This window comes from Myxine glutinosa, chromosome 12 (assembly GCF_964187855.1).
Source record: "Myxine glutinosa chromosome 12, kmMyxGlut1.1, whole genome shotgun sequence".
Classification (NCBI taxonomy): Eukaryota; Metazoa; Chordata; class Myxini; order Myxiniformes; family Myxinidae; genus Myxine; species Myxine glutinosa.
Genome location: NC_136272.1, coordinates 18,664,484 through 18,676,764, shown reverse-complemented (window position 1 = coordinate 18,676,764; position 12,281 = coordinate 18,664,484). Strand labels below are relative to the sequence as shown.

Here is a 12,281-nt window from a genome sequence, read left to right as displayed (position 1 = left end):
AATGAATGGGATGGCAACATAGAGAGTAACCCAGTTTTAGGACCGGCAGAGAAGATAACTGATAAGGAAGTTGAGGAAGCGATAAAAGCAATGAAGAGTGGAAAAGCGGGAGGGCCGACGGGAGTTGAGGGAGATATGTTGAAGGCAGCAGGAAGTTGGGGTGTGAAGAGAATGACAGAGATCTGTAATCTGGTGGTGAAAGAAGGCCGCATTCCAGTGGATTGGGAACTGAGTACCCTCGTCCCTCTATTCAAGGGGAAAGGTGACCCTCTGGAGTGTGGCTCGTACCGAGCGATAAAGTTATTGGAGCATGGAATGAAGGTATTGGAAAGGGTGTTGGAGAGGAGGATAAGGAAGAAAGTGAAGATAGACAAAATGCAGGTGGATTTATGCCAGGAAAAGGAATGACAGATGCGCTTTTCATTGTGAGGCAGTTGCAGGAGAAGTACATGGAGAAGAGGAAGAAGTTGTTTTTTGGGTTTGTTGATCTGGAGAAAGCATTCGATAGGGTTCCACGCAAAGTATTGACATGGGCATTGAGGAAGTTAGGAGTGGAGGAATGGTTGATCAGAGTCGTGATGGCAATGTACAAAAGAGCACGCACAGCTGTAAGGAAGAAGGACGGGAACAGTGGTGAGTTTGAGGTGAAGATGGGAGTGCATCAGGGGTCGGTACTAAGTCCACTACTATTTGTAGCTGTGATGGAGGTGCTGGCTCAGAACGTAAAGGAGGGTTTACCGTGGGAGTTGTTGTATGCAGATGATCTGGTGTTGATTGCGGAAAGTATGGATGGACTGAAGGAAAAGATGAACAAGTGGAAGGAATGTATGGAGACAAAAGGTCTGAAGGTGAATATCGGAAAGACGAAGGTGATGGCAAGTGGTAAAGCATGTGGTGAGGTGGAAAGAACTGGGAAGTGGCTGTGTGCTGTGTGCAGGAAGGGTGTCGGAGTGAACTCCATTCAATGTACAATGTGTGCTGAGTGGGTTCATCAAAAATGTAGTGGTCTGAGAGGGTCATTAACCAGTGTGGCAGCTACATTCAAATGTAAGGTGTGCACAGAGGGAGCTGCAGATGGAGGAAATGTTGAGTTGGATCTTGGAGACGGCGTGAAGCTGGAAGGTGTGAAAACATATTGCTACCTCGGAGACATGCTGAATGGAGAAGGTGGATCAGACTCGGCAACAGTTGCTCGAGTGAGATGTGCATGGAAGAAGTTTTGGGAACTGAGTCGTGTGCTGATGAGGAGGAGAGTGTCGCTGAAGCTGAAGGGAAAGGTGTATGCTACATGTGTGAGAAGTGTTATGATTTATGGGAGCGAGACATGGGTAATGAACGTAGAGCAGCAACAAAGGCTGGAAAGGGTGGAAATGCGAATGGTTCGATGGATGTGCGGAGTATCGTTGAGAGAGAGAAAGACAAATGATGAATTGCGAAAGATGATGGGAATATTGCCTGTGATTGATGCTGTGAAGAGGAACAGGCTGAGATGGTTTGGTCATGTGTTGAGGAAGGATGAAAATGACTGGTTGAGAAGAGTGATGGAAATTGATGTATGAGGAAGTAGAGGATGGGGAAGACCGAGAAAGACTTCGCTAAAGATGGTGGAAGAAGAAATGCGGGCAAGGGGGTTAACAAGGAGAGATGCAGAAAATAGGGCAAAATGGAGAAGATTGTCATGGGGACCGCAAGGCTAACCCCCGCTCTAGCACGGAAAATGGCCTTAAAATGCATGTTGTTGTTGTTGTATCAATGATCTCTCCGACTCTCTGGAAAATCCTCTCTATCTCTTTGCAGATGACTCCACTTTCTGCCGCTCCATACCTCATCCCTCAGATCGGCAGCCTGCAGCCTCCTCACTCTCTGCAGACCTGGACAAAATCATAGACTGGTCAAACAAGTGGAACATGTCTTTCAATCTTGACAAATCTCACACTCTTACTATGTCTCTCAGAAAAAACCGACAGGACAACCCTCCCATCTACTTTCTGAACAATCCTCCCCAATAAGTTCTGTCACTCAAGCTTTTGGGTCTCACTATCTGCCATGATCTTTCCTGGGAAAACCACATTTCCAAGCTGGCCTCCAAAGCCTGTCGCCGACTGGGCATCCTCCGTCCTGCGAAGTCCTTCCTTGGCATGCCTGAGCTCCTCACCACATACAAGGTTTTCATCCGCAGCTCGATGGAATACTGCTCTCCCCTCTGGGCCGGTGCCTCTGCCTCACACCTAGCTCGGCTTCACGCTGTTGAAACCAAAGCTTTCAAAATCATTGGAATTTCCCACGATGAAGCTAACTCTGAGGGCCTTTCACTCACTCACCGCAGGCAGGTTGGTGGTCTTACTGTCTTCTACCAACTCCTATCCGGCCTTGCTCCCCCAGCTCTGTCTGTGCTCTATCCCCCAAATATTCCTACAGGTCGCACAAGATCTGCCTGCAACCCTCTTCTGGTTAAACTGCCAAAATCAAGACTCTATATTCACCTTCACTCTTTCATTCCTCTTTTCTCCCGCCTCTGGTACAAACTCTCTCACTCTCTTCAATCCCACTCCTCCCTTCAGGTATTTAAAACAGCTGTTCATCACCATCTCTTATCTTTTCTGCCCCTGTTAATTGATCTTTTCTTAACCTTGATCTTTTCTGCCCCTGATTAATTCACCCCAGATGCACTTTCTTGAAATACCAACTTCTTTCCTGGAAGTGCTATTGGTGTCCATGTTTTTACCTCTGCCACTCCCCCCACCCCCCACTTCCCATGCCTCTTCCCCCAAGCCCTCTCCCTCCCACAGATCTGATGTCCCTGCTCTCAAATGTTGTACTTGTGTGCTTCCCTCTCTCTCCCCACCTTGTCTCCCGCTCCATTTGTCATGTTTTATTTAAAAACAAAACAAACAAAAAAACGCTCCTCTTCTTTATTCTAAGACTGTGGCCACCTGTCCTATCACTGTCCATTATGCATAAAAAAATTCCATTTATTTTGTCGCTTACCCTTCCTTATTGTAAACATCTATCAGATCACCTCTTCGTTGTCTCCTTTCTAATGGACTGTATAAAGTCCTGTCACTTTCATTCATGCCTCGTAGATTTGTCTAGCTATGCCATCTGTACAGTACTTACTTCCTGTATCATATTGTTATGTCGGTGGGGTAGGGACATATATAGATCCAGTTAGATCTGCATAGGTAGGTGCTCGACTGTCATGATAGGGAATCTTGATGGAATACGTTATGTAGCCCGAATGTCGGATTAAGGTGTATCTTCGTCCCCATTAAGAGAAATGGGGCATGATAAGTAGAATAGGGACTAAGCGAATTCCCCGGTGAGTCAAACCTCTGTGATCATTCCAGTGTCCCTTATGGCAACACATCACATACATTAGCTAGGCCCAATAGAACACCACACTAATTAAATTCCCCCGCTGCCACCATGACTTACGGAAGAACAGACCGGAAGCGATCGCACACTACGGCGCCATGGCAAACACACATCAAGCAGACCATGCCCACCTCGTGATAGATTGACACAGAGAGTTTGATGGGCAGATCACACGACTGGTAAGAAGGGACTCGTGGATTGGTAAAAGGCCCGGATGACGTCAGAGTGGCCCGGACAAGATACTTGGAGCAGCGGACATTTTGTCTCTTTGGTCCGGACTTTGGTGGTGAACGGTTGTGTGCCGACATCTTGACTCTTCTCGTCCCTGGATCCATCCTGCCCGTACCTCTGTCTTGACCTTTCTTGCCCTTGTTCGTCTGCCCTTGCCTCACCCTGCTCGTTTGGTCCCTTCACCTTTGACCCTCTCGCCACGAACGTTGGATGGATCGGAGGGCCGTGCCGAATCTGAGAGGATTGCATGGCTGGTGAAGCTGGTTGCACGCCTGCTCGCTCGCCTGGCGCGAGAGGTTTTATCGGGGCCTGGTGAACGGGGGCGCATCGAGGCCTTTCTTCCCGCCGACCGGAGCTGCGTCGGACGACGCGCTCGAGCCAAACGGACCTGACATACAGATAGAGCTAAGCCAACACAAACGTACCACACAACGTTTGCTTTTATTCATCCTTCCATTGTCTTGTATTTGAAGTCTGAGTGGGATCCCAACCTAGGGGGTTTCGTTTTTACCGTCGCGTCCTTTGTTATCGGGTACCGTTTAATAAATATTTATTTTTGTACATAATTCCGTTTTTGTTCATGAGTTACTTTCCACAGGGTGAAGACGCTGGCATGCGCGGACCGTGAGGTAAATCTCGCCGCTTCTTCTTCCTCTTTCCTCTTTCCTCCTGCGTGTGTATAGCAAATCCGCCATTGATTGTCGCCTCATTAAGCTCGATTGCCATTCGCGATTTCCCCGGTCTTAACCGAAGGCGAGTCGTACGACAGTATTATTGTAATAGTGACGGACCTCGTTGCTCTCAGTGAGATAACTCTCAGAGTCCGAGGCATCTATACCACGGACGCTGTCTGCAACACACACCTCTGGCCGGATTCTTGCGCCCAGTATTGGTTTACCATACCTGTGGGAGGACTGCAGCAGATGGGGAACTGTGCCGACGGCCATGCAACGGATGATAATTGGCCGAGTGAACCATGGTTACGTACTTTACCTTAGTCTATTAGAGACCAATTAGCCCTGGGTTAATGGCCCTCAGGAATGCGATGTCACAATCAAAGCGGGGAAGGATATGTCAAAACGGTTTCAAGCTTGTATACGGTCAAGTATTTATAATGGCAGGCAAGCAAGTATTTACAACACGTATAATAATCCCATTACCATTACGTGTCATCCTCTCCCGCGGAACCTTGACAGTGACTTAGCACTTGTTCACTTAGCATGTGGCACCAAACTGTCTGTCGGAAGAAGTGAGAAATGGGGGATGGTAAGAAGAGGGAGAGGTGAGAAAGAAATAGGTGGGGTATTTTGTGTGCCCCGTCACACCTTGCAACAGTTGCCGCTGCCCAATGGTCTGGCCTGATGGTCCTTGTGTTGTCCTCATCACACTCCCTCTTGAGTTCTTTCTTCCACTCCACTTGCACTCCCAGTCACAGAGTACCTGATTGTATGGATGGTTGCACGAAAATCCTCTCTGATTGCCCTTCATCTTTCTGTGCCTGATTGTACGGATGGCAACGTGCGATGATATGCGGCAATTTGTTGTGGGAGAACGGCTGGCGATGAAGTGAGGTGAGGTGAGGCGAGGTGAGGTGCTGCGATACGGCTGGGTAACGAGGTGAGACTGCCAGGTTGAAGTGAAGATGCGTTGGGGCGTGAGGCGAATGGTGCTTGGGCGCGTGTAGATGAGACCACGTAAATGAAAGGAGCTGAAGGCATGGGCCAGGTGAAGCAAAACGAGCGAGATGAAGCAAAGTGAACAGACAAAAAGTAAGGAAGAGAAAGACAGAATGAGAAAGACAGAGAGAGACATAGAAACGCGAACAAGAGAGATAATAAAGTATAACAGAGCGATAATAAAGAGAAACACTCCGCGCGAGCTTAACTGTTGTGTCGGATATTTGTCGTCTTTTTTTTCCTACCCCCTCCCCACGGACCCTGCCACCTGTTTGTCTGCCTAGTAATAAAGTAATAACTCATCATTGGCTAGCTCGCCAAGCTTTCTGGGAAAGGGGAGGTCCTACATTCCTGTCATTTTGAGAGGATTGATCGCTTTCTGCAACGCATGTGCGAATTCAGCACCTGAGGCTGGCGTGGCGAGTTCGTCTGTGTGAGAGGACTGATCGCTTTCTGCCGCGAGCATGAACTCTGCACCTGGGGCTGTTGTGGTGAGTCCGTGTGTGGCATGTGGTGTTACTCGTGAAATGTTTATTTGAGTCCAGGATGTAGAAAGGAAAATGACATGTACTTTTAAGCTAACTAACATTCACAACGCATATCCATGCACATGAATATGATAAATCTTAATTGCTAAACAGAATACTAAGGCATACGAGCTTTAATATATGTGTATGCGCCTCGTCCACCCTGGGTGTTCACAACGTCACAATACTACACTACTGTATTCTCTGCATGAAAACAAAATTTGAAGTTGACTCTTGGATGACCCAGAAAATGTGGGTGTGTGGGTGAATAGGTAAACAGAGGAGTGGATAGATAGAGTGGGCGAAAGTGCACGAGGGTGTCGATGAGTGGGTAAAGGGGACAGTGTAGAGGGGGGAGCCAGTGATGGGATAAAGGGGGATTGGGGTAAGGAGTTAAGAGAGGGAGGTGATGGGATAGAGAAGGATATAAGTAGGAGTAGATGATTGGGTCGAGTGGAAGTATGTGAAGGTGCAAAGAGGGCAGTGGGATAAGTAGAATAAGTAGGAGTGGATGAAGGCTTTGAGGGAAATGAGTGAAGGGATACAGGGGAATGGTAAAATGGATGCCGGATCAATAGATTAAAAGGAATAGGTTTGCTAGCATCAGCTGCGTTGGGCCATCTAGTATTTGCACATGTGCAGTCAACACTCAAAGCTCATCAGTTTCTTTTTCATTGCGGAACGATAAATGAGATCGTACCTACTCTGTAACATTTTTACCTAAATGAGACAAATGATATTTAGAACTGTCAAAAAAGCCTTTTTTTGTATCCTGAGTCGAGGCTCGTGGAAGAGCTAGAACATTAAACGGATTAGGATGCAACAGAACAAAAAGCGAGATGGGAACCACCAACAGCAGGGTTGAAGGATTAAAATAGAGGGATAGTTGGACAAATAATATGTGTGGGGAGAAATGAGGGGCAGGGGAGGATGCATGGGGTGGACAAAATGGATACAGAAGCAAATTCTCATGAAGGAAAAACTGGAAATTTTGAAAGAGGCGAAAGGGTTAATGGAGGTAGAAAATATGCTTTTGGATTGGGGACAATCTGAGATGGTGCTGAACAACTGTCTTGAAGACCTGGAGGGAAAAATGACATTGAAGAGAATGTGGAAGTTTGTTCCACAGGTGGAAAAAAGAGGACCAAATGAATGGAGGTGATCAGTGATTCTGCATTTTGGGAGTTTCACAAGAAGGTGAATTGATAGTGAACCAGGTGCACCCTGCAGATACTTGAGGGGGGGGGGGGGGGGGGGAGGGTACAATGAGGTGGTAGAAGACAGAGACCACCGACCTGTCTGCGATGGGAAAGTAGGAGGGCCATCGACTCAACTTGAACACGGGGGGTTCCAATGAACTTGATGGAGTAATGCTTTCCCCGGAGGGGAGAGCAGTACTCCATCATGTTGTGGATGAAGGCCTTGTAGGTGGATAGGAGTTCACGTGTGCCAAAAAAAGAGTTTGTATGATCGAGGATGCCCAGTCAGCGGCTGGCTTTGGAGGCCAACTTTGTAATGTTGTCTGCCCAAGAAAGATCATGGCTGAGAGCGAGGGCATGTTTCATATTGTCTAGGAATGCTGTATTAGTAAACTTTGCCGATAAATGTGTTCTTCTGGGGAATGAACATGTTCAAAATATGACTTTGGGGCTTCTAAAAAAATAACTCGTATGCTAAACAAATTATTTAATAACACTTTATGTCCAACAAATTTACCAAAAATTCCAGGATGGGTATCGACCATCATGCATCGAGGTATCGCAACACACGAAACTTGTGTTTTCACAACTTGTGTGGTTCATTTGCCAATTTTGCACATCCCATATTTAGCCTCCATTTCTTATTCAGTCCGGGATCGGTGGGAAAGCTGAACATGCCTCTTCCATATTTCGCGACATTGTCTCGTAAACCAGCGACACTGCGGGACATTCTCTCTCCCTGTCTATCGATTGGTGCGAAATGTCCAAGATGCTTTCAATATGGCGTCGCACTAAAACATGGCGACTCGATTGACGTCATGAAGGTGGATGGAGGGTATGTTTTCACCCCAGTCTGTTTGTATGTTTGTGAACAGAATATCTCAAAATGTTGTGGATGGATTTGGATGAAACTTGGTGGACAGGTTGGGTGTGTGACAAGGACGAATCAATTAGATGTTGGTGTCGATCTGAATATGGATTCGGATGTGAGAATTATTTAATTTTTGAAGTTTGGCCAAATTGGGAGAAGTTTGGCCATTGGGAGATAGGGCCAAAAACGATACATAGCAGGATATCTCAAAAAGTTGTAGATGGATTTGGATGAAACTTTGTGTACCGGCTGTGTGTGTGACAAGGACGAATCATTTCGATTTTTGTGAAGAGCTGAATATGGATTTGGATATGACATTTATTTAATTATTTAACTGAATCTTCACCATTTAGAGATAGGGCCAAAAATGATACATAGCAGGATATCTCAAGAAGTTATGGATGGATTTGGACGAAACTTGGTGGACAGGTTCGGTGTGTGACAAGGACGAATCAATTAGATGTTGCTGTAGATCTGAATATGGATTCGGATGTGAGAATTATTTAATTTTTGAAGTTTGGCCATTGGGAGATAGGGCCAAAAACGATACATAGCAGGATATCTCAAAAAGTTGTAGATGGATTTGGATGAAACTTTGTGTACCGGCTGTGTGTGTGACAAGGACGAATCATTTCGATTTTTGTGAAGAGCTGAATATGGATTTGGATATGACATTTATTTAATTATTTAACTGAATCTTCACCATTTAGAGATAGGGCCAAAAATGATACATAGCAGGATATCTCAAGAAGTTATGGATGGATTTGGACGAAACTTGGTGGACAGGTTCGGTGTGTGACAAGGACGAATCAATTAGATGTTGCTGTAGATCTGAATATGGATTCGGATGTGAGAATTATTTAATTTTTGAAGTTTGGCCATTGGGAGATAGGGCCAAAAACGATACATAGCAGGATATCTCAAAAAGTTGTGGATGGATTTGGATGAAACTTTGTGTACCGGCTGTGTGTGTGTGACAAGGACGAATCATTTCGATTTTTGTGAAGAGCTGAATATGGATTTGGATGTGAGAATTATTTAATTTTTGAAGTTTGGCCAAATTTGGAGAAGTTTGGCCATTGGGAGATAGGGCCAAAAACGATACATAGCACGATATCTCAAAAAGTTGTGGATGGATTTGGATGAAACTTTGTGTACCGGCTGTGTGTGTGAGAGGGACGAATCATTTAGATTTTTGTGAAGAGCTGAATATGGATTTGGATGTGAGAATTATTTAATTTTTGAAGTGATTGTTCACCATTGGGTGATAGGACTAAAACTGATATGTAGCACCATATCTCAAAAAGTTATGGATGGATTTGGACGAAACTTGGTGGACAGGTTGTGTGTGTGACAAGGACGAATAGATTCAATTTTGGTGAAGATCTGAATATGGATTCGGATATGAGAATTATTTAATTTTCTCAGTGATTGTTCACCATTGGGAGATTGCGCCAAAAACGATACATAGCAGGATATCTCAAAAAGTTATGGATGGATTTGGACGAAACTTGGTGGACCCGTTGTGTGTGTGACAAGGAAGAATCGATTCAATTTTGGTGAAGATTCGGATCCGGATCTATCTAGTATAATTTGTAAAGTGTTTCTTCACCGTTGAGCGATATGGCCAACCAGGTGGAGGTATGCTCTCTGCTGAGTTATTTATTTAATTATTTTTTTTCAGGACAAAACATTGTGATAACAATTCGTCTCATCTGTCCCCTTCGGGCACCCAGGCCTCATTTAAACGTAACCCTCACCATATCACAGGAGAGAGAGGCAGACAAAGTGCTTTTACGCAAACGTGCAATTTTATTTGTTGGTAATTTACAGTTTAAAAGACCAAGAGATTATATGGTCTTGTGCGGAAACCCCTGCCGTGAACTCTTCACAAAACAGGTATTTTACCGAGGTCTTCAAATGAAATGAAATTCCTGCTTTATAGACTGGTCCTTTGTGGGCGCCTTTCACTGTGAAGTGCTTTACGGCTTTAGGGGTTGGAGGGCGAATTCCTGGGCCCTCCGGGCCGATCTTTCGCGCCGCGTTTACAGCAACCGCCGAGGCCCCGACGACTGAGAATCGTTTCTGGAGGGAACGGCAACCTGGGGGGAACGAGGCATGTTTTTGCGGCAGGGAATGTGTGTGATTCGAAGGGATGGAGGCATGGAAGTCATAAATGAGGTGTTTCACTTCTGGGGCACTATAACAGGTAAGCTTAGTCGGTGTGTCCTTAAATCATGTCCCCTTAACACCGAGAAGAAAGGCTCTTCTCTTCATCAACACTCACTTGATAATTATTGTTTGTATGATTCACAACAATCTATACAATTCGGAGTGCTGGCTGATAAAGGCCATGATTAGGCCCATCAAGCCTGTATCACTTCCTCTTTGCAGCATTTCCTGCCATACGGCCTGGATTATTAGCCCCGGTTGAACTTGGTCCAAAACGGAGGCTTATGGATTTGGTCTACCTCGTCCGTCCGTGCATCCGCAACCATATCTCGGCACAAAGACGACACATGGCGCTGTACATGTGCACATCATTTTGTTTCGCGTGTGATCAAAGATGGCCGACCGGCGGCCATTTTGTTACTTAAACGTGTCCCCAACCATTTCTCGGACTTTCGTGGTCCGATTTCGTTTGAACTTGGCACAACCACATTGAATCACAGCATATAGGTGCACCTCACTTTATTTTGCGATCTGATTAAAGATGGCCGACTGGTATACTGGGGCCATTTTAGTTGTAAAAAAAAAAACCCCTGCTATTGAACACGTCCTCAACCATTTCTCGGACATGCATTTACCGATCTTGTTCAAATTTGGCACGCAGACAATTAATGATGGCTGACTTATGCACGTCATTTCATTACGAGATCAGATCCAATATGGTTGACTGGCGGCCATTTTCTTCCTTAAATGTATGCCTAACCATTTTTCTGACATGCATGGACACTATTTTGTTCAAACTTGGCACTAAGACAATACATGAGAGTATACATATGCGGAAGATTTTGTTTTGTAATCCGACCAAAGATGATCGACTGACGACCTTTAACTCCGTACAGCAATATTACTAAAACCACGGAGGTTATGACAGTTTGTCTTTTTACCTCCACCACCAAAGGTGGATGGAGGTTGTTTTCACCCCTGTCTGTCTGTCTGTCTGTCTATCTGTTTGTCCGTTTGTTTGTCCGTTTGTAAACAACATATCTCAAAAAGTTGCGGACGGATTCGGGCGAAATTTGGCAGAGATGTAGCGTATTCCACGAGGACGAAATGATTAAATTTTGGTGAAGATCTGGATTCGGATCCGGCTACTAGAATTTTTACGTGATTTTTCACCATTGGGAGATAGGGCCAAAAACGATACATAGCAGGATATCTCAAAGTTATGGACGGATTTGGCCGAAACGTGCTGGACCGGTTGTGTGTCTGACAAGGAAGAATCGATTCGATTTTGGTGAAGATCCGGATCCAGATCCAGCTAGTAGAATTTTTAAGTGATTCTTCACCATTGAGTGATATGGCCAACCTGGCAGAGGTATGCTCTCCACTGAGTGCCGATCTATTTATTCTTGTCATTATTGTTGTCCCCCACCCCTCTGCCAAGGTTGGAGACAACAGGAGACATTGAAATGAGCTTCGTCCAACCGACCGATCATCGGTCCATTTACTTTTGTGTAGTCCTCCATGAAATTTCAAAAACCCTTCAATACTTAGCTTTCATATTGCAGATATCTATTCCTCATGGCATTATCACAACCTGTTTAGATTGATCCTGTGATTTTTGGATTATGTTGCCATGGCAACCATCGCGGTAACTTGGCTTGTGTACACGATATGTAAAAAACTGTTCAAGATTTCGTTTTCACATTACACAGATCTACTCGTCATACCACCCAAAAAAGTGGGGAACCGAGAGTATCAGCTCCTTGTTATTTTTGTTTCGGCTTCCAAGGCAGCTTCCTATTATTTATTTTTATTATTATTAGCCCATCCATCCTCCCACCCCCCAAAACACCCCACGCAGTGGCGTTTTTGCAATCGCATCCCTGCGCGTCTCTCTCTCTGTCTGTCCAGGTCATAATACTTTTTTTTTCTTTCTTTTTTTTCTTCTTTTTTTTGTATACAAGATCGAGGCTCGTGAAAGAGCTAACATTAATCGCACAGAAAGACAAACCGACACATAAAACATAACATGGGGAGCGGTAGACAAGATGGGGCGAGAGGGGGAGGAACACAAACACAACATCTGAGAGCAGGGACATCGAGAGATCTGTGGGAGAGATCTGTGCACTTTTACCATTTGAGCTTTTTTCATGACATTTTCAACAAATCTTTGTTACGTGAATATGGAGAACAAATGAATAAAATGTACAATTTTATAACCGTAACTGTC

The 12,281-nt window shown here is 45.1% G+C and overlaps 1 protein-coding gene and 1 long non-coding RNA gene across 2 annotated transcripts in view; one reads left to right on the top strand and one right to left on the bottom strand.

Moving 5' to 3' along the window:
* NDUFAF7 (NADH:ubiquinone oxidoreductase complex assembly factor 7) overlaps positions 1-12,281 on the bottom strand; it is a 486,324-nt gene that overhangs the window by 224,676 nt on the left and 249,367 nt on the right. The gene's annotated exons all lie outside the window — the stretch shown is intronic.
* The window catches only part of LOC137438155 (uncharacterized), a 146,576-nt gene continuing 139,995 nt past the window's right edge, over positions 5,701-12,281 (top strand). The window contains exon 1 of the long non-coding RNA XR_010986663.2: positions 5,701-5,773. This is a non-coding gene — a long non-coding RNA (uncharacterized LOC137438155). The remainder of the gene's footprint in view (positions 5,774-12,281) is intronic.